The sequence below is a fragment of the Cavia porcellus genome, unplaced genomic scaffold (genome assembly GCF_034190915.1).
Source record: "Cavia porcellus strain 051 isolate PalLab524CR breed Dunkin Hartley unplaced genomic scaffold, mCavPor4.1 scaffold_14, whole genome shotgun sequence".
NCBI classification, from domain to species: domain Eukaryota; kingdom Metazoa; phylum Chordata; class Mammalia; order Rodentia; family Caviidae; genus Cavia; species Cavia porcellus.
In genome coordinates, this window is record NW_026947497.1 from 11,296,867 (window position 1) to 11,315,513 (window position 18,647).

At 41.7% G+C, this 18,647-nt stretch overlaps 1 protein-coding gene across 4 annotated transcripts in view; it reads left to right on the forward strand.

Moving 5' to 3' along the window:
- Positions 1–18,647, forward strand: part of Alpk1 (alpha kinase 1) — a 131,832-nt gene that overhangs the window by 3,172 nt on the left and 110,013 nt on the right. For 3 of the 4 annotated variants that reach the window (XM_063260632.1, XM_023564345.2, XM_063260633.1), the window contains exons 3-4: positions 5,198–5,623; positions 12,839–12,965. The gene's annotated coding sequence lies outside the window, so the exon portion shown is untranslated. The remainder of the gene's footprint in view (positions 1–5,197; positions 5,624–12,838; positions 12,966–18,647) is intronic. The other variant, XM_063260634.1, reaches the window with a different exon arrangement.

The following is an 18,647-nucleotide window of genomic DNA, read 5'->3' on the forward strand; positions in this document are numbered from 1 at the left end:
AGCAGGTTTCACTAAATGGATCAGGCTGGTCTTGAACTCACTTTGTAGCTTAGGCTAGCCTCAAACTTGCAGTGATGGTCCTGCGCCAGCCTCCAAGTGCTGGGGTTACAGGCGTGTACCACTGCACTTGGTTTCCCTCCATCTCTTGGTTTCTTTTCCATTTGTAAATGATCTTTTTCCCTTTTCCTATTAACTGTCCTTTGTTTTATTGTTTAATCTATTCATACATTTGGTTTCTTATTTAAGAGAAACCATGCAATATGTAGGCTTTTGTGTCTGATTTATTTCACTTCACATGGCCTCAAGGTATATTCATTTTCCCTAAAAATGACTCAAATTTATACTTCTTTATGGCCAAGGAGTACTCTACTGTGTTAACATTTTTCCTCATTCATCTGTTGATAGACATATGGACTAAGCTGGGGATTTAGCTCAGCAGCATAAGCACCTGCCTTGTAAGCAGGTGGGCATGAGTTCAATCCCCGGTACCGATAAAAAAAAAAAAGATGATTTAAGACATATGGACTGCTTCCAGGATTTTGCTGTTGTGAGTTGTATACTATAAACTTGAGTATGTGTGTATCACTGTAATATGATGACATCGATTCTTTCAATAAGACACTTAGAAGAGAAATAGCTGATTTATTGAATGAAATTACTAGTTTTAATTTTTTGAGGGCTCTCCATGCTGATTTCCCTAATGGTTGTCCTAGTTTACACTCCTACCAGCAATGTGATAGGTTGCTTTTCCCCCATGGCCTTGTGAGCATTTATTATTATTTGATTTGTTGGTGATGGCCATTCTTTTGGTGTAAGAGGGAATCTCAGCACTGTTTAATTGCATTTCTCTAGTGGCCTGCAATGTTAAACATTTTTCAGACTCATTTATTGGCGATTTATACTTCTGAGAAAGCAGAGACTTTTGAAAGAAGAGCCGAATAAAGGAAATCCTTTAGGAGACAGGTGTCACTTCATGTTTCAATTTCTGTCTCAGTATTTTTCATATGACAGCAGACTACAACAAAATCAGGTCCTGAGAGAACAGCTACTTGATTAGGAGAAATGTGGGTCTCCTAGAGACAGGCGCCTGGAGGGCTTAGGGTGGAGAGGTTCTGGCCGTGTGTCACTTCCCTAGAGATGGTGGGGAAAGGCTAAGAGGTTTATTCCAAGAAGGCCCCATGGCCCCTCCCTGAGACACACACTGTGTGTCTCTTCTCTCAAGGGAGTGGAGCCTGTGAGTGTTTTGAGAGGCCTCCTCTGGGGTTAGAGATTTAATCAGTGGTCTTGAGTTTACCCAAAGAAAGGATGGCTGGGCTGGGCTAGACTTTACTAGGTGACTTCTTACAAGGATGGACCTTAGTGAAGTCACCTTCACACACTGGGCTGAAAGCCAGCAAACGTCTGTGCCTGAGCTGCCCACAGAGGCCTTGGCTAGGGAGCCTGGGTGCCATCCACGAACTGAGAATGGCCCAGCCAGCAGCTGACAGGAGCATGGGAACCTAACATGGCTACTTTGTTATGTCTCCAGCCTGACTACATCCCCTCAGCCTCAGCAGAGAAATGCACAATGCTCAGCTCTAGTGGCCCAGACTGACCACAACAACCTTGAAATGACTGTGGTGCTATGTTTTGTTTTCATAAACTAGAACATGTGTTGTTGCTCAAAATTCTTAAAATCTTACACATGTACTCCAGTTATTCCAACATCTATTTAAGATACACCCTGTGTGTACCAGGATTGAGCCCAGGTCCTTCACCATGAACTACCTATCCAGCCCTTTTTATTTTGAGACAGGATCTCACTACATCACCAAGCTGCCCAGGCTGGGCTCGAGTTTGCAGTCTTCTTGCCTCAGCCTCCAAGAGTCCTGGGATGAGGGTGGTGCATCCTTGTGGATATATATAATTTAACGGGTACTTTTTAAGCTATAATATTTGTGATAATTTGTTACACAATAATAGAAAGCCAGCATAGCTGCTTTTGTTAGAAGGGCCACAGTAGGGCCCCCAGTGGATTCTGGCCCTGGAGCCCCTAGTTGCACACTGCAAAAGCCAGAAGCCTTATAAAAAAAAAAAAAAGAGATTTTGAGAGAGTACGTTATTTCTGTCCCTCAAGCCAAGTAACAGTCTTCTTCACTGAATCTAAATACACTCAAATAGTATTCTTTGTCAACATAATTTTTAATTTAAAAAAAACTTTTCTTAAATATTATAATGAAGTATTTAATTTTGTTTGTTAGCATTTCTCCATGAATTTTTACAATCTACGAATCAGTAGCATTCTAATATAATAAAATGTTGCAATATTATTGAAGGAATCATAAAATGTACATCACTTATTTGTAACCACCATTTTGTTCTCTCCTAAAAATATAATAGGAAACACTAGCTCAGGGAAATGCCCGGCACACACCTCATCCTGCATCTTCCCTTCAGGAGCTCTGCTTCTGTGTGTTTGCTATCTCTGCACTGTGAGAGAAGGGTCCAGAATGGCCTTCTGTCACTACTCACAGAAATAGAACCACTCCTTGCTCTTTGTGATGTAGTCAAACTTATGACACACTTAATTTTACTATAAAACAGCCTTGAAATCATCATCCTACAATATGGGAGGCCCTTTCGGAGGAGCTGACATGTTCCCTCTGAATATGTTGTCTACCTAGACTCTCACTGGAACATTCTTTTTCTACTTCCTCTACTTCTTTAGCTTCCTAGAATTATTCTATTACCTGTTTTCTTTGTCCACTTCTTTGACTTGTTCTAGTCAGTGCTGGCTGGGCCTTCTTGCCACACCAGTAGACGTGTGTCTGTCCCCAGCCACCCCTCTTCCCATGTTGCTTAATGCTGCTGACCATGTCCATCTCACCAAATTGGTGGCCCAGCCACTCTGTCACCTCTCTGGGGGCTTCTCGTGGAGCTGTGGCACTGAGTGTGACCCATCAGTGTTCCCACCTGACTCTACTGCTGACTTGTAGAAACTCTCCATCATTTTTGAACAGACTATGCTTCTGGTTCTGTTTTGGGAGCATTATTTTGAGTTTTGATCACCATTCCAGCCAATGTCTCCCCAGCTCTTTTGAGGGCCCCGCTTTTCCTGCATAAATGCTAATGTTGCCAAATTTTTCACTCTGATCTTTTTAAAAATCTTATCTGTTCTCCCTAATCTTGTGACTAGCTATGGTTTTTTCAGCACCTTTAGTCATTTACCTATCTTCCTTTGTCTCTCACCTGGCCTGTGCATCAGCTCTTAAGGACTTCTTCTTTTTCCTATGTCTGCTCGGTTACTAAAGAAACCTAGTCATCATGTCTGTCTAGATTACTGCAGTGGTCCTGTAACTCATTTCCCTGACTCCTGCTCGCCTGTTCATCCACCTGCCTACCTGTGTAACCCTTCCCTGGTGATCCAGCCTCCCTAGTGCATTGCATGTTCTGCCTAAAACCGTATGATTTCCTGTGGACCCCTGGTGCTTTCAAGACCATTCTTCATACTCCCTGGAATGAAGTACAAAGCTCTTTGATGATGAAAGCTGCCTGCTTCCCAGCTGGTTTCTAGCCACATCTCCAAAGAGCCAGTTCTAGCTGTGATTGTGGAGTGTGTTGCCTGTGTGTACCGTCTGAATCCACAGCACTGGAGAGACTGGCCCCAGATGCATACTTTCAGAATGCTGTTTCATGGATGAGTGATGTCTGCTTGCTTCAGTGTTTTACAATCAAGATTATAACACCTAGTGTGATAGCAGAGCAGCTCTGAGCACATCCGATGTGCTTCCTTCACGGGAGGGTACCTCCAGCACTCACACAAGCCGATGCCGTTACTCACTTTCCACCCCAAGGAACTCCTAGCTTGGAGAACTTCCTGACACTTAGCATTGTGTTACCAGTGAGGCAGAGCATCTTTGTGTTTCGGGGGCTCCAAGGACCCTGCCAGGACCTTCCTCAGAGACAGACACTGCTGTCCAGACAGGGAGGCGAGGCAGCTGACTTTCAGCCCCCTTGTTTTGCTTTTCCTCTTTTCCCAAGATTCAGTGCACTCACTGGGGTACTAGAATGTTCAGCCTTCTCCCCACAAACACTTAATTTTTCACATTTTTACTCACCTACCCCCAAAAAGAATTTTAAAATATAGGTACAACTCACCATGAATGTAGCTGCTGTGCACTGCAAACATGTACTGATAAAAATTTGATAAATATATAATAAAAACACAGGTATGAGGTTTTTTCCAACCATTAGAGATTTTATATTATTCCTTTATCTCCATAAACATTTATTCACATTCCAATTCCTGAATGGGATATCCTCCTAATTTAAAATCATTTGTATGCTTCACAGTCTTTATCATACTTTTAAATAATTAACATATGTATATATTGAAATTATTTTTACCTCTTATGATGATAAGCATTAAGTATTAAAAACCAAGTATGCTGGATGTGGTAGTGCACTCCTGTAATCTCAGCACTTGGGAAGTTGAGGCACGTGGATCCTTGCAAGTTGTAGCCACCATGGCTACAAAGTGAGTCCAAGGCCAGTCTCAACCACACAGTGAGACACTGTCTCACAAAAGACAAAACAAATCATGCAAGCATTCATTCATGGCTAATTTTAAAGAAAAACACATGTGATGAATATGAAAAAGAATACTTATTATAGATCCATTTCTCAATGAGATTTATGTTTTAAAAAATTAGTTTGTGGGGGGCTGGAGATTTAGCTCAGCGGCATAAGTGCCTGCCTTGCAAGCAGGCAGTTGTGAGTTCGATCCCCGGTACCGATAAAAAGGAAAAAGACAAAAAAAAAAATAATTAAAAAAATTAGTTTGTGGATGAATGTTACTTATATTTAGGAAAAACAGTATTCTACCAAATGCATACATAGAAGAGAAAAATTGGGCTTTCTTAGATATAAATAGAGCTAGAAAGAGTTTTGCTATAGCAATGCCATATAGTTACTGAGCTTATTCTAAGGTCCTGTGTTAAGAATTGCACAGTGATCTGTCAAAAACCTTTTGATGTGATTTAGCTGTTTCCACTTGATTCTTTACTTCTGTTTTACTGAGAAGCAGAGTTGGAAACTATCCAACTTGGCAAAGACTTTGTTGTTCAGTTACTAGAGTCATTCATTCTGTTTTCAGAGAGCGTGTGAAAAGCTTTACCAAAACTTACCAAATTTCTGACAATGAAATCTGTTTCCCCAGATTAAACATCAGCACAGCAACTTCAGAAGGGACTGAGAAAGATGAAATATTGTTGTCTTCAAAAACGTTTGCAGGAGGGAGACTTCTGGGAAGATGGCAGAATAGTAAGCAGCAGAAAAAAACTGCCTAAGAGTCACTGTCCAGACACTGGAATATAACATTGTAAGGAAGACATGAAGGATACAGGAAAAATCTGAAGTGCAAATTGAAGCTCACATAGAGAGTAAAAAGAACAATTTCAATGAAAAAGAAGGTGGTAGCGGGTGGTGCCTTCTCCCTGAGCCCAACTCACTGCACGAGAGGAGCTGTTGGAATCTGGGGATGCATGGTCATGGAGGCAGTGATGGCTGGTGACCCCAGAGGTCTCTGCAGAGAGATGTGGCAGTGAGGGAGAACAGTGGACCTGGAGGACTGTACTGACTGGCGGTGAGTATAGAGGATTTAGTCCTCTTGCATGAGAGAGCAGTTAGTTGGGAGTCATTTTGGAGTTGGGCCAGTAAGCCCAAAACCAGAACTGCTGCCAGCTTCCTCCAGCAGTTCCTAGCTGGACGTAGACCTTGGAAATTGCCTTGACTGTGGTGAGCCCAATGAGCCTGGTCTCAGGGCAGGCCTGCTGAGCTTGTACACTACTCTACCATAAAGCACCTGCTGGCTTGTTGGGATAGGTAGCATGATTTGGGACTCTGTCTCCACAAGCTGTCTACTACTGAAACCAGAGAGAATCCTGGAAGTAGACTATTTTTCTTTTTTATGTTTTTGTATTTTTTTTCTCTTTCGCCTTCATTTTTTTATGAGTGTGAAAGTGGTTCCTAATGTCTTTGTGGGTGTGGTTCTATTTTGTTCTTCCTTTTATCTGTTCTACCTCTTTTCCTTCAGTCTTCTGCACCAGTTTCCCCAAGTTGGCATGATTCACCTTTGTCCTACCTTCTAATCTCTTTCTCTTCTTCCACTTCTGTATTTTCTCCTAAATCCATTAACCCCCAAGGGAAAAATTGATACATTACAGACTCATATATTGCATATAATTATCTGGTTTGTTGTACATTTTTGTTACATAATCACAAATCTAGTTCATATGGTTAAAAGTTGCAAATTAAGAGTTAGCTATTGGAACTATTATAACCAAAATTGACATAATTCTTCTAAGCAGCTATTGGTCCTGATGATCCATGACTGAGATTAACTAAGGATCACAGAAAATACCATGGCACAGTGCCAAAGAACCAAGGAAGGACTAGGTCAGACAAGCAACAACTTCTTATCTCCAACAAGCTGAAAAGGTGAGATCTTCCAATAGACTCAAAACCCAAAAACCAGCTACACCTGGAAGATACCTCGCAGAAGTAGTCATCACTTGTTGCAGTCAGGAGTTGTTAGGAGAACAATGAAAATCAGGACATGGAATTTATAATATTATTTTAAGATGGTCACCCAGGGTTAACACAAGAAAATGCAGAAATCCATCCCCAACATTAAAGACATAGAATATTTAGTCAAAGACCTGAATCCCACAGCAGTGTCCCACATGAGTCCAGATGAAGACTCAGAGTTCATGACAATGCCTCCCATGAGTCTAACTGGTAGTCTATAGCCCACAGGAAGGACTCACACCAGTCTCTTTTACTGATCCATGCTGGGAAAGCCCAAAAGTCAGTGGTGGAAGCTAGAAAGTCTGTGCCAGCAGGGTGAAGGAGCTGTGCTGATAGGTTGAGGGTTCTATGTTGGAGCCAAGAAGTCATGCTCAAAACAAAAACCAGGGCTGTCGTGAAAAGCACCACAGCCATCCTCAGCAACACGGAGGTCCTGAACTCTCTGACAATAAGCACAGTCAAGTACCTGCCAGGAAGCTAGCATGACGAGTTCGTCCTGGAGATTAAGTAGCACATGTCTTCCCCTCCAGAGCCAGGAAGCAAGGCTTGATATAAGGACCGAAGGTTCTCCAGGAGAACCAGCAGCTCAAACAGCCTCACATAGGAGACCCCTTCGGTGCCTCAGTGCCTTAATGCCTCCTTTCCCCTTCTCCAAGTCTATTTATGCTGGCAACTTTCCCCAGGTGGAACATCTATGGTCAGCATCATGGTGATTTAATTCAGCTGTCGTTAAGCTGACCATCAGTTTTTAATCCATAACATCACTTAAGGGCCTACTTATAAGCATCACCCAGCAATTAAACTAAAAAAAGAAAAGAAATGAGGAGACAGTTAAATAATATGCAACCCCAGACTTCCAGTTCACCAGTGTGCAATGAGGTGGGACAAGCCAACCCCACCACCAAGCCTCTCTGAAGTGGTAACAACAAGGCAATTGAATGAGGCTCTGGAAAAAATTAAAATCATAAATAATTTCTCAAATAACTACAGAGATTACCAAAATACACACCATACTTAGAGATGTTAGAGCAGACATAGGCAAAAAATAAATGAGCTTAAGCAAAGTATGGAAGCACAACACAGGAAACAAATGCAGTCCATAAAACAGATTCAAGCAGATACTGAGAATAAAAACTTTATTGAAAGTATTCGAAGCAGATTAGGTCAATGTGAGGACAGAGTATCAGATATTGAAGATAGGCTTGCAGTTAGTGACAGGAAATGAAAAGTTTTTCAAAAATAGCAAGGGGCCATGAGAAATCAATCCAGTAACTGCTAGATGAGACAAAGAAGGATAACTTAAGATTAATTGGAGTCACTGAATAAGCAGGAGAAACCACAAATGACATTAAAAACATGTTCACAGACATTGTGACAGAAAATTTTTCTGGTAGAGAAGAAGAATTTGACAAACATAAATGAAGCATACAGAACTCCAATTATCAATAACTAAACAAAATCTACATCCAGGCATATCATAGTCAAGATTCCAGAAATTCAACAGAAGAATAGAATCTTAAAAGCTGTTATGGAAAACAAATAAATCACCTATAAAGGAAAGCCCTTCAGAATCAAGTGGACTTCTCAGCACAAATAATCAAGTCAAGGAGAGCTTGGAGTGAAGTATTCCAAGTTCTAAAGGAAAAAAACTTTCAACCCGGATTGATGTATCCTGCAAACTAGCTTTCAAAATTGATGGAAAATAAGATACTTCCATGACAAAGAACATCTGGGGAAATTTATGACCACCAAACCAGCACTCCAAAGTGTCCTAAGGACATTCTAGAAAGACATAATAAGCTCCATGAACCCCAACACAAAGAATCCACCATGGAAGGCAAACAATTAGAGGGAAGGGGAAAAAGTGGGGGAGCCAATAACAGGCAAATAACATGACAAGAATAAGTCAATACATACCAGTTATAACCATCAATGTTAATGGTCTCAATTCACCAGTCAAGAGATATGAACTGGCAGAATGGATCAAGAAGCAAGATCCAACAACATGCTACATACAAGAAACACATTTAATTTAAAAAGAAATTCATAAACTGAAAGTGAGAGGATGAAAAACAATATCCCATGTGATAAGAACCCAGAAAAAAGGCAGAGAGAGCTACTCTATTTGCAGACAAAATGAATTTCAAGCCAAGACTGATTGAGATAAAGATCATTGTATGTGGGGCAGGGGGTTTAGCTCAGCGACATAAGCACCTGCCTTGCAAGCAGGCGGTCATGAGTTCGATCCCCGGTACCGATAAAAAATGAAAAAGACAAAAAAAAAAAATCTTAAAGATCATTGTATCTTTGTAAAGAGAACAATCCAAGAGAAAGAGATAATAATCCTAAATATACATGCAACAATTACTAGTGTACCCAACTGTATAAAACAATTACTAACAAATATAAAAAATCAAGCCCTAATACAATTGTATTGAGAGACCTCAATACCCAATGTCACAAAAACATGGATCAACTAGACAAAAAAATCAATAAATATTAAAACTAAATCAAACTTTTAGGCAAATGGATTTAGTAAATGTCTATAGAGTGTTCCACCTCACAACATCAGAGTATACATTTTTCTCAGCTATACATGGGACATTCTCCAAATTAAATGTTATACTGGCTCACAGAACATACTTAAGAAAATGCAAAGGAATTGAAATTATCCAATGCATACTGTCAGAGCACAGTGAAATGAAACTGGAAATCCATGCCAAAGGAAAGCACAAGAATTTCATAAACACATGGAAATTAAATAGCACCATACTGAACAACCATAGGTCATGGATGAAATTACAGAAGAAATTAGACAGTTTTTACAGTTGAATGATAATGACAATATAACATACCAGAACATGTGGAACACAATGAAAGCAGTTCTAAGAGGGAAATTTGTAGCAATAAATACCTATCTTAGGAAAGCAGAGTAAGTGCATTTAAACAACTTAATATTGAACCTCAAACTGCTAGAAAAATAAGAGCAGCTAAATGAAAAGCTTGTGCAAGGGAAGAAATTATAAAAATCCGGACAGAAATTCACACACTGGAGACTAAAAAACAATACAAAGAATCAACAAATCTAAGAGTTGGTTCTTTGAAAGAGTAAATAAAATTGAGAAACCCTTAGCCAATCTTATCCAAAAAAAGGAAAGAAAAGACTCAGATCTACACAATTAGTAATGAAAAGGGTGAAATCACAACAGACCCTGCAGAAATCCAGAAAGTCATCTATACCTACTTTGAAAACTTGTTTTCTACTAAGATGAAAAATGCAGAAGAAATGGACAGATTCTTAGATACATATGAATTACCAAAACTGAATCAAGATATAAAAACCCTAAACAACCCAATATCAATAAATGAAATCTGAGATGTAATTGAAAACCTATCAACAAAGAAAAACCCAGGCCCTGATGGATTCACTGCTGAATTCTATAAGAAATTTGGAGAAGACCTAACATCACTACTTCTCAAACTTATTAACAAAATTGAACAAGAAGCAATACTTCCAAATTCATTCCTGGAATCAAGCATTACCCTGATACCAAAACTAGAGAAGGACCCAACTAAGAAAGAGAATTGTAGGCCAATCTCCAATAAACATTGATGCAAAAATCCTCAATAAGATACTAGCAAAGATACAGATTGTAGTAAATCATCAAAAAGATTGTACACCATGATCAAGTGGGATTCATCCCAGGGATGCAGTGATGGTTCAACATAATGTAAATCCATAAATGTAATATACCATATTACCAAGAACAAAAAATCATATGATCATCTCAATAGATGCAGAAAAAGCTTTTGACAAAGTCCAGCACTTATTCATGGTAAAAACCCTACAAAAATTGGAATATATGATCTTTACCTCAATCTGATAAAGGCCATCTATGACAAATGAACAGCCAACATCATACTAAATGGGCAAAAGCTGAAAGTTTTCACTCTAAAATCAGGAACAAGACAAGGATGTCTACTGTCTCCACTCAGCATAGTCCTGGAAACTTTAGCTGGAGCAGTTAAACAAGAGAAAGAAATAAAAGGAATAAAGATAGGAAAGAAAGAAGTTAAACTATTGTTATTTGAAGATGACAAGATACTCTACTTAAAAGACCCCAAAGACTGCACCAAAAGACTTAGATTTAAAAGCAAATTCAGTAATGTATCTGGTTAAAAAATCAACACTCAAAAATCAATAGCTGTTTTGCACATGAATAACAAACTTACTGAGAGAAATCAGGGAAACAATACCTTTTACAGTAGTATCCCCCAAAAATGAAATACCTAGGAATCAATTGAACAAAAGTTGTAACAACCTCTACACTAAAAACTATGGTACTCTGAAAAAGGAGATTCATGAGGATATTATAAAATGCAGAGATATCCCATTCTCTTGGATAAGGAAAATGACCATATTTCCAAAACTGTGATACAGATTCAGTGCAGTCCCAATCAGAATTCCAATAGCATTGGAATTACAGAAATTCTCTAATTCTCACAGAATTAGAGAAAACAATCCTAAAATTTTCACCTGGAACTAGAAGAGACCTAAAATAGCAAAGGCAATCCTGGGCAACAAAGACAAAACAGGGGGCACCACAAACCCTTATGCTATAAAGCTACTGTGGTAAAAACAGTGCGGTACTGGCAAAAAAAAAAAACAAAAAAAAAAAAACAAAAAAAAACAGACCTGAGTATCAATGGAATGGATTAGAAGATGCAAGAACAACTCGCTATACACTAAGCCACCTTATCTTTGACAAAGGTGCCAAACACATTCACTGAAAGAAAACCTCTTTAGTAAATGGTGCTAGGAAAACTGGCTCCACACATGCTGAAGATTAAAAGTGGATCTATATATTTTACCATGTACTAAATCTGCTGGAAGATTTAGGGTAGGTAAAACTCTTGAAGACATTAGTGTAGGCAAAGACTTTATGAACAAAATCCCAATTACACAACAACTGGGATCTCACCCTACTGAAAAACTTTTGCACGGCAAGAGAAACCACCAACAGAGTGAAGAGACGCCCCACAGTGTGGGAGAAAATGTTTGCCAACTGTTCCTCAGACAAAAGATTATGATGGAGAACATATTAGAAAACCAATTCTGCCAGATTTAAAGACCCAATCCAAAAAGAGCACCTGATATGAATACATACTTTCAGATGAAGATATAAAAACAGCAAATAAATGTGAGAAAAAAATGTTCAACATAACTGGTCATTTGAGAGATGAAAATTAAAACAATACTGATAGTCCACCTCACCCCAGAAAGAATGGTTATTATCAAGAAATGAAGCAATAACAAATGCTAGAGGGCCTGTGAGGAAAAAGGAACTCTTCTCCACTCTTGGTGGGAATGCAGACTGGTGCAGCCACTATGGAAATCAGTGTGGAGATTTCTCAACAAACTAAGATTGGAGGTCCCGTTCCACCCAGCTAGTCCCTTTATGAGTTGTCAAAAGATTTAAAAACATCAAACCACAGTGATATATGTGCATCCATGTTTATAGCAAAACAGTTTATAATAATCAGATCTTGGAAATCTAAATAATCTAAATGCCCATTGACTGAAGAATGCATAAAATGATGTGATTTTTTTTTTTTATACAATGGAGTACTAAGCCATTAAGAAGGATAAACTGGAGACTTTTATGGGTAAATGGATACAACTTGAGTCCATATTCATTAGTGAAATAAGTAAGACGTGTAAAAATGTTTTCAGTAAAATGTAGATTGATGTACATTTAAAGGTCTTCCCATGTGCTTTTGGTACTTTTTTTGTCAAAGCCTAGAGCTGCAGTTAGGTTCTTCCTTCAGGACAGACAATGCCTGCCATGTGGTCCACTTAGGTGGTTCTCAGCATCACACTGGGCAGCCTCACCGGGCTTCCTGCCAGATTCTCCAGACTTCATGGCCCAGCGTGAATGAACCTGCACTAAATTCCAGGACACAGCATGGAAACAGAGCCTCAGCTTCAGTGTGCCTCTTACATCAGGTCAGAACAGTGCCACGTTCCCTGCTCCCCCGACAATCCCTTTTCTTGGCCTTCGAGGGACTCTGCACTCTAGCTTAGTCCGAAGGAGCCATCTCCTTGCCCTTTCACTCTGAGCCGGCCTTTTCTGGAATAATACAACTCCCAGGGTCCCTTGCAGGGCACCTCCCGAGGGGTGTGCCCTGTGCTAGAGCTGCTGCAAGTGCAAGTCAGGACGCGAACTGCACAGCCACGTCTGACTCAGTGACGGGAGTTGTCTTCTTTCAGATTCCCACTCCCTGAAACCGAGGCTGCTTATGAGAAACTGTACTTTTCAAGAAGGTTTTCACAGAATCAACTATTTTCACAGTCAAGTTTGCTGCCCCGAGAGTTTCTCATCTTCTTCAAGATAAAAGTGAGTATCAACCCTCAACTAAAATTTGCCATGGATGAGGGTAGAAAGGAGATCTCGTGCATAGGTGATATTTTCTCAACGTACAGATTGCTCCTGTCACCCTGTTTCCACCTCCGTCTCTCCTACATTGAATAACTTTGGAGCTTTAAGAGCATTTGCGTTTCTAGACACATCTGCCACTGGGAGGAGCAGATGGGATGGGAAGGGACAGACAAGAGTGCAGGACTGCCCGTAAGAGTTATTATAAAAATAAGAAAATGAATCTTTTTGTAAGATTTTTAAAACAAGGTCCTTGCATCACAGAGCTTGTTAAACCTGCTAATGAACACCTGACCTCATCTGGCACTGAATCTAGATGCCCAATTATAGAATTAAAGGAGTTTTGGGATTACTTATTTGAAAAACTGACCTTGAGACTTTGGCCCAGAGTACATAGGCAGTGCTCCTAAAAATTAAAGCTTTTATGATGGTATTGGTAATTTGGGCAGGAAACAGACAGATGAAAATGATGTTTCACACACAGGAAGAGCCAAGCGTCCTGGGTGTGGACAGCATTGTGTAGAGAAGAAGCATCTAGAAAAGTTGAGTTCCTTGTATATCTTGCTAGAAGAGGCCTTCCAGTAAGAAGTTTTAGCATTTAAAACTAGGGCTCTGGCCTTCTTCTCAACCCCTGTAAACTCTAGCCTGAAGAGAAACAAAAACACTTAACATTATTCTAAAAATAACTTCTTCACTACTTCAAAGATTAAAAGTCTGGGATGAATCCTTATATTCTTTCCCCAATAAAATCCCAAGAGCATAGCATCCCCATGTGCACGAGGAAGCCAAAAATTAAACGTTTAAAAAGTATATTTTAAAATGTTAATACATGTGTAAATGATGATGTATATAATCACATATAAAATAATACTGTGTGATGCCCATCACAGACCTGTTAAGCTGTAACAATAACCCCTATTAAGTGCTATGTAGTATAATTTGGGTTTAGAAACGGAACTTCCCTTAAGAATAAATATGTGCATCGCACATTATTTCTGAAATTCTATTATTGCTTCCATTCCAAAGAATTTCACTGATCACTTTCTCCTAAACATGTTTTGCTTTTCATGTCCCTTAATTGACATCAGCAAATGATGGTTTTTGGCATAAACAATTCATTGTAAATTATTTTCTTTCTTGAAATGTACGTACCTATAGGTTGAATAATTCTTACAGAAACTTGCACTCAAGCCTCTGGTATAAACACATTCCTTATTTTTGTCACTGTAATTGCATATAGTTTATGAAGAAGTCTTTGTCTCTTGATATTAATAGTGCCATCTATTTTTTGCAAGATGTGATTTGCTTTGTTTAAGCAATCCGTGGGATGAACAGACCTAAAAATGAGAATATTGTTTGGTGTTATCATTCTTTTATGTCTGAAGAACAGATAGTACAAATTTCCTCAAATTTCCATCAGGACACAGTCTATGGATTTTAGGTGGCATATTAAACTTTTACCTGTGTTTGACTTCCATGTTTAATATGAACTAAAAATACAGTTACCTCATAAAACCTTGGATTTTATGAATACTGTTGCTTAGGAAGATGCTAAAAAGAAATCTCACTAATTTAACACTAATTTTAAGGGGAAAATATTGTGATAGGTAATACTCAGAAATGGAAACAGTGTAGAAGTGGCATGTAAACGGCTAGAGTTTCAGTCCTGCTGCACTGACGCCTGGGGAAGCGGGTGCTGTCTAACCCACTGGAGCAATGTCTTTGGGCCTCACTGCTCTGGGGTTCCAATGGTAATACCATCTGCAGATGTGTGCTGTGTTAGATGGCAAAAAAGTGCTTCATCAAGCTTTTACCAGGCCTACAGTGATGCACATTTCCTCATGAATTGCATAGAACTAAAGGGACACATGTTGGGCCAGTATTTTAAAAATGTAATCACAGAGAGAGTGAATCATCCCAGGGTAAGCCCTATATGTCCATTCTGCTGACACAGATGTCCTGAATTAGGTGGCAGAGGCCCAGAACACCTTCAAGCGTCATTGTGTGTCATGGTACTCGCCAGTGGTCATTTCAAAATGGTCATATTTGGTGATTCAATTCTAGGAATCCATCATAGGGAGAAAATAAATCTAAATGGGAGAAAAATTCACATAGATGTTCATCACAAAGGTATTTATTGTAATCACAAGCATTTTAACAGTAAAGGTTTAAAGTACAATAAAACAGGTTGAATGGAAGAATAGCAGTACCAGTAGTATAGAAAAAGCTAAGTGAAAAATAATTTAGTATCAATTACTGTACTTAAAATTTGTTCATCAGGCATGGTGGCACTCACCTCTAATCCCAGCATTCTGGGGAGCTGAGGCAGGAGAACGGCAGATTTGAGACTAGCTAGGAAAACAGTGACTTAGAAAACTCTGACTCAAAAAAAAAAAAAAACTTTTAAAAAGGGATATGGCTTAGTGCAAAGGCCCTGGGTCAACCCCGAGTACAACAAAACAAAAACTTGTTACTACATACATAAAATGCTATCAATATAAATTCCCAGTGTTCTGAGAGTGGTTATGTCATAGGGGTAAGTTTTTCTCTCTTCCTTTCCCTATTTATATCCAGAGGTTGGGCAGGCCTCTGATCTCCTAAAAGGAGTGTACAGTAAAAGCTTAAATAAGAGACAAGTAATATGGTTTGTGGGATCCAGAAAGGTCAGAACACTCTTGGAGCTAGGATTTCTCTGGATTGCCAGTATTTATTGGGTTTCAGACACATTTGGGGTGCGTGAAGGAAAATGAAAGGAAAAGTTGAGATAAAAGTGGGAAACTGAACAGGACCTTAAGAAGTTAGAATAAAGACTTTTCCAGCAATAAATTCTGCCAATTAAGAAAACTGTCTTTCCTCTAAGGTTGACAGTTACCGCTCTGGAATCCTTTGAGTGAGGTTCAGCTCCCAGCAGCAGTGTTATCTTGCCTTCAGAGGCTGTGAATCCAGAGGCACTGTGATCAGCATTTAACCCTTACACGGCCCCATCCCCCACATACTTGTCTCTCGGTAGTATGATATTCTTAATTAGGTGTTTATAAAACATAATTATATACTAATTTTTTGAAAGTGTATAAATGCCTTAAATAAAACTATGTTGCTGTAAAGAACTACAACTATCCAGATTTTGGAGGTCATCATTACCATTTGTCCCTTTATCTGACATACAGTTCTCTAGGGGGTACAAGGAGGGGACAGGCTCAGTGGCACCAGCACAGGTATCCAAGACACAGACTGTGTGTACATAGTCAGCCTCTCTTGCTTGAAACACCTGGGACCAGAAGTGTTTTGGATTTTGGAATATTTGGTACATAGGCAGATATCTTGGGGGATGTGGCCTAAGTCTAACCCCCCCAAATTTTTAATATTTCATTTACCCCTTGTATACACAGCTAGAGGGAATTTCCTGCAGTGTTTCTGGGATCCTTGCAATCCATCTGTGACCCACTATGCAAAGTCAGGTGCAGAACTTCCTACTTGAGGCACTATGTCGGTGCTCAAAAAGTTTCAGACATTGGAACATTCTGGATTTGGGATTTTCAGATTAGGGATGCCTGAGATGCAGTGATTTTTAAATTTTATTTATTTATTTATTTGCCTTTTTTGAGACAAGATTTCACTATGCAGTTCAGGCTGGCCTTGAGCTCACTTTCTAGCCCAGGCTGGTCTTGAACTTGCAATGATCCTCCTGCCTCAGCCTCCTGAGTGCTGGGATTACAGGTGTGCACCACCACACGCAGGGCAGTGATTTTTCTTGTGTCAACTGCTTCCATAGCTTCGACCGCAGTCCACTTACCCTTTTAGTTTGAAAGCGAGGGGAAGGGAGCAGGGAATGAAAACCTTAGCTGATGTGTGGGTTGCGTCCCAACTGGTTCCTTTTGGCCTCCCCGACTCAGACAGACTCACTCGTTTACGTCAGCACCGCCCATCCCTGCGTTTCATCTGCAGCGTCTTTGCCTTTGCTCTCAATGCTGCTCCGGCGCCGCTTTGCATTCAGCTGGTTACACCGGCATTCTCCACCAGCATGCGCACCCCACATCTACAAAGCGGCCCAGAAAAGCCTCATCCGCTCCTGGTGGTCCCTTCTGTTGGCTCCCTCTTGGCTCAGAGCGCCTTCCTCCCAGTGGGGCGACCCGACAGGCACGGCCCCCACGGCGTTGCTTTCCTTGAGTGCTGGGCCTCTATGCAGAGGGTTCCTTCCCTGAGCTATGCGGGAGGTCCCTAGGCGTCCCTGCGTGGGGATGCACGCGCGCCTGTGTGCGGTCCAGACCCCTCGCGGCCCGGGTCGCCGTGTGGATTTCCTGCCTCAGAAGCACACGCTGCCTGCCCCTCGTGGACACACTCGAGGGCTGCGATCCCGGGAGCTGCCCTGGCCCTCGCGCCTGCGTCCCGCTTGCGCTCCAGGTCTCATGGGCGTCGTCACGTCCTGGCCTCGACCCATCGTTTGTTCCGGCGAGCTCTTTCCCGGAGCCGCCCCGCTCCCGCTCCGCCCCTGCGCAGACTACCTTTCCTCCTGCCTGCCATGCCCTGGAAGGCTGGGCTCGCTCTCTACCCACAGGAACCCTGCAGCGCCGGCGCCGCACCCTACATGTCCGCTCCTCCTGCCCAGCACGGCAGGTGGCGGGGTCTCAATGAATTGCCCAGGCCGGCCTCCAGCTTGGCAGTCCTCCTGCCTCAGCCTCGAGTAGCTCGGGTGCTGGGCATGCGCGACCACACCAAGTGGTTTGCGTCTCTTCCCTCTCGCAGCGTGCTCCACACACATGGCATCTGTCCTGGCCCTCCGGGCCCCTTGCCTTCTGTTCACCGTGAGTCGGGGCGCCAGGAGCTGCACCTGCCCAGAGCCCAAAGCCGCCTCCAGATGTCCGCAGGCATCTGTGTCCTGCACCCTGCAGGCACCTCGCGTAGGTCGGGTTCCGCGTCAGACCCTCTTGCTGACCGAAGGTACAGTGTTCCTCGCGGCTTCCACGGCTTGGTGGGCATGCAGTGCAGCCCCCGCACACACACTCCTTGTCTGCCAACACTGCTGTGCACTTTGAAGCCGCCTGAATGTGTCTGCACACACCTGCCGGGCCCCCTTCACTGGTGCTCCCAGTTGCCACCCTCCGCCCGGCCGCTGCCCTGGCCCATGTCTGTGCTGTGCTGCCCCGAGCCCTAGGCAGCCTCCAGCAGCACCTGCTCCAGGGACCTCATGCATCCCTCTCAACTACCAGGGCTGGGGTTAGGGGTGAGGGTTGGGGCGGCCCACCTTCCTCCTCTGGCCTCACTCTTTCTCCGCAGCTCTGATTCTTCGTCATCCGCAGTTCTCTGCGTCTGCAGACTACTTTCTGATTTTCCAGACACGGCATAGGCATCACTTCCCTCAGGGAAACCTGCTTGATTTACAACCCTGCTCTGATCAAAGTGAACGTCCACTTACTTAGTCCTGCCGGGTGTGTGCTTCCTAGACCACCTGGCATTCCTGCACCAGAACTTTTATTTTTGTTTGTGAGACAGAATCTCCCTATGCAGTCCAGACTGGCCTTGAACTCATGATGATCCTCCTGCCTCAGCCTCTTGAGCCCTGGAATTATAGTTGTGCACCTCCATGCCTGACTGTCCCAGAACTTAATGGAAGGAATGTCTCTGTAGACAGTTGTTTCTTGCCGC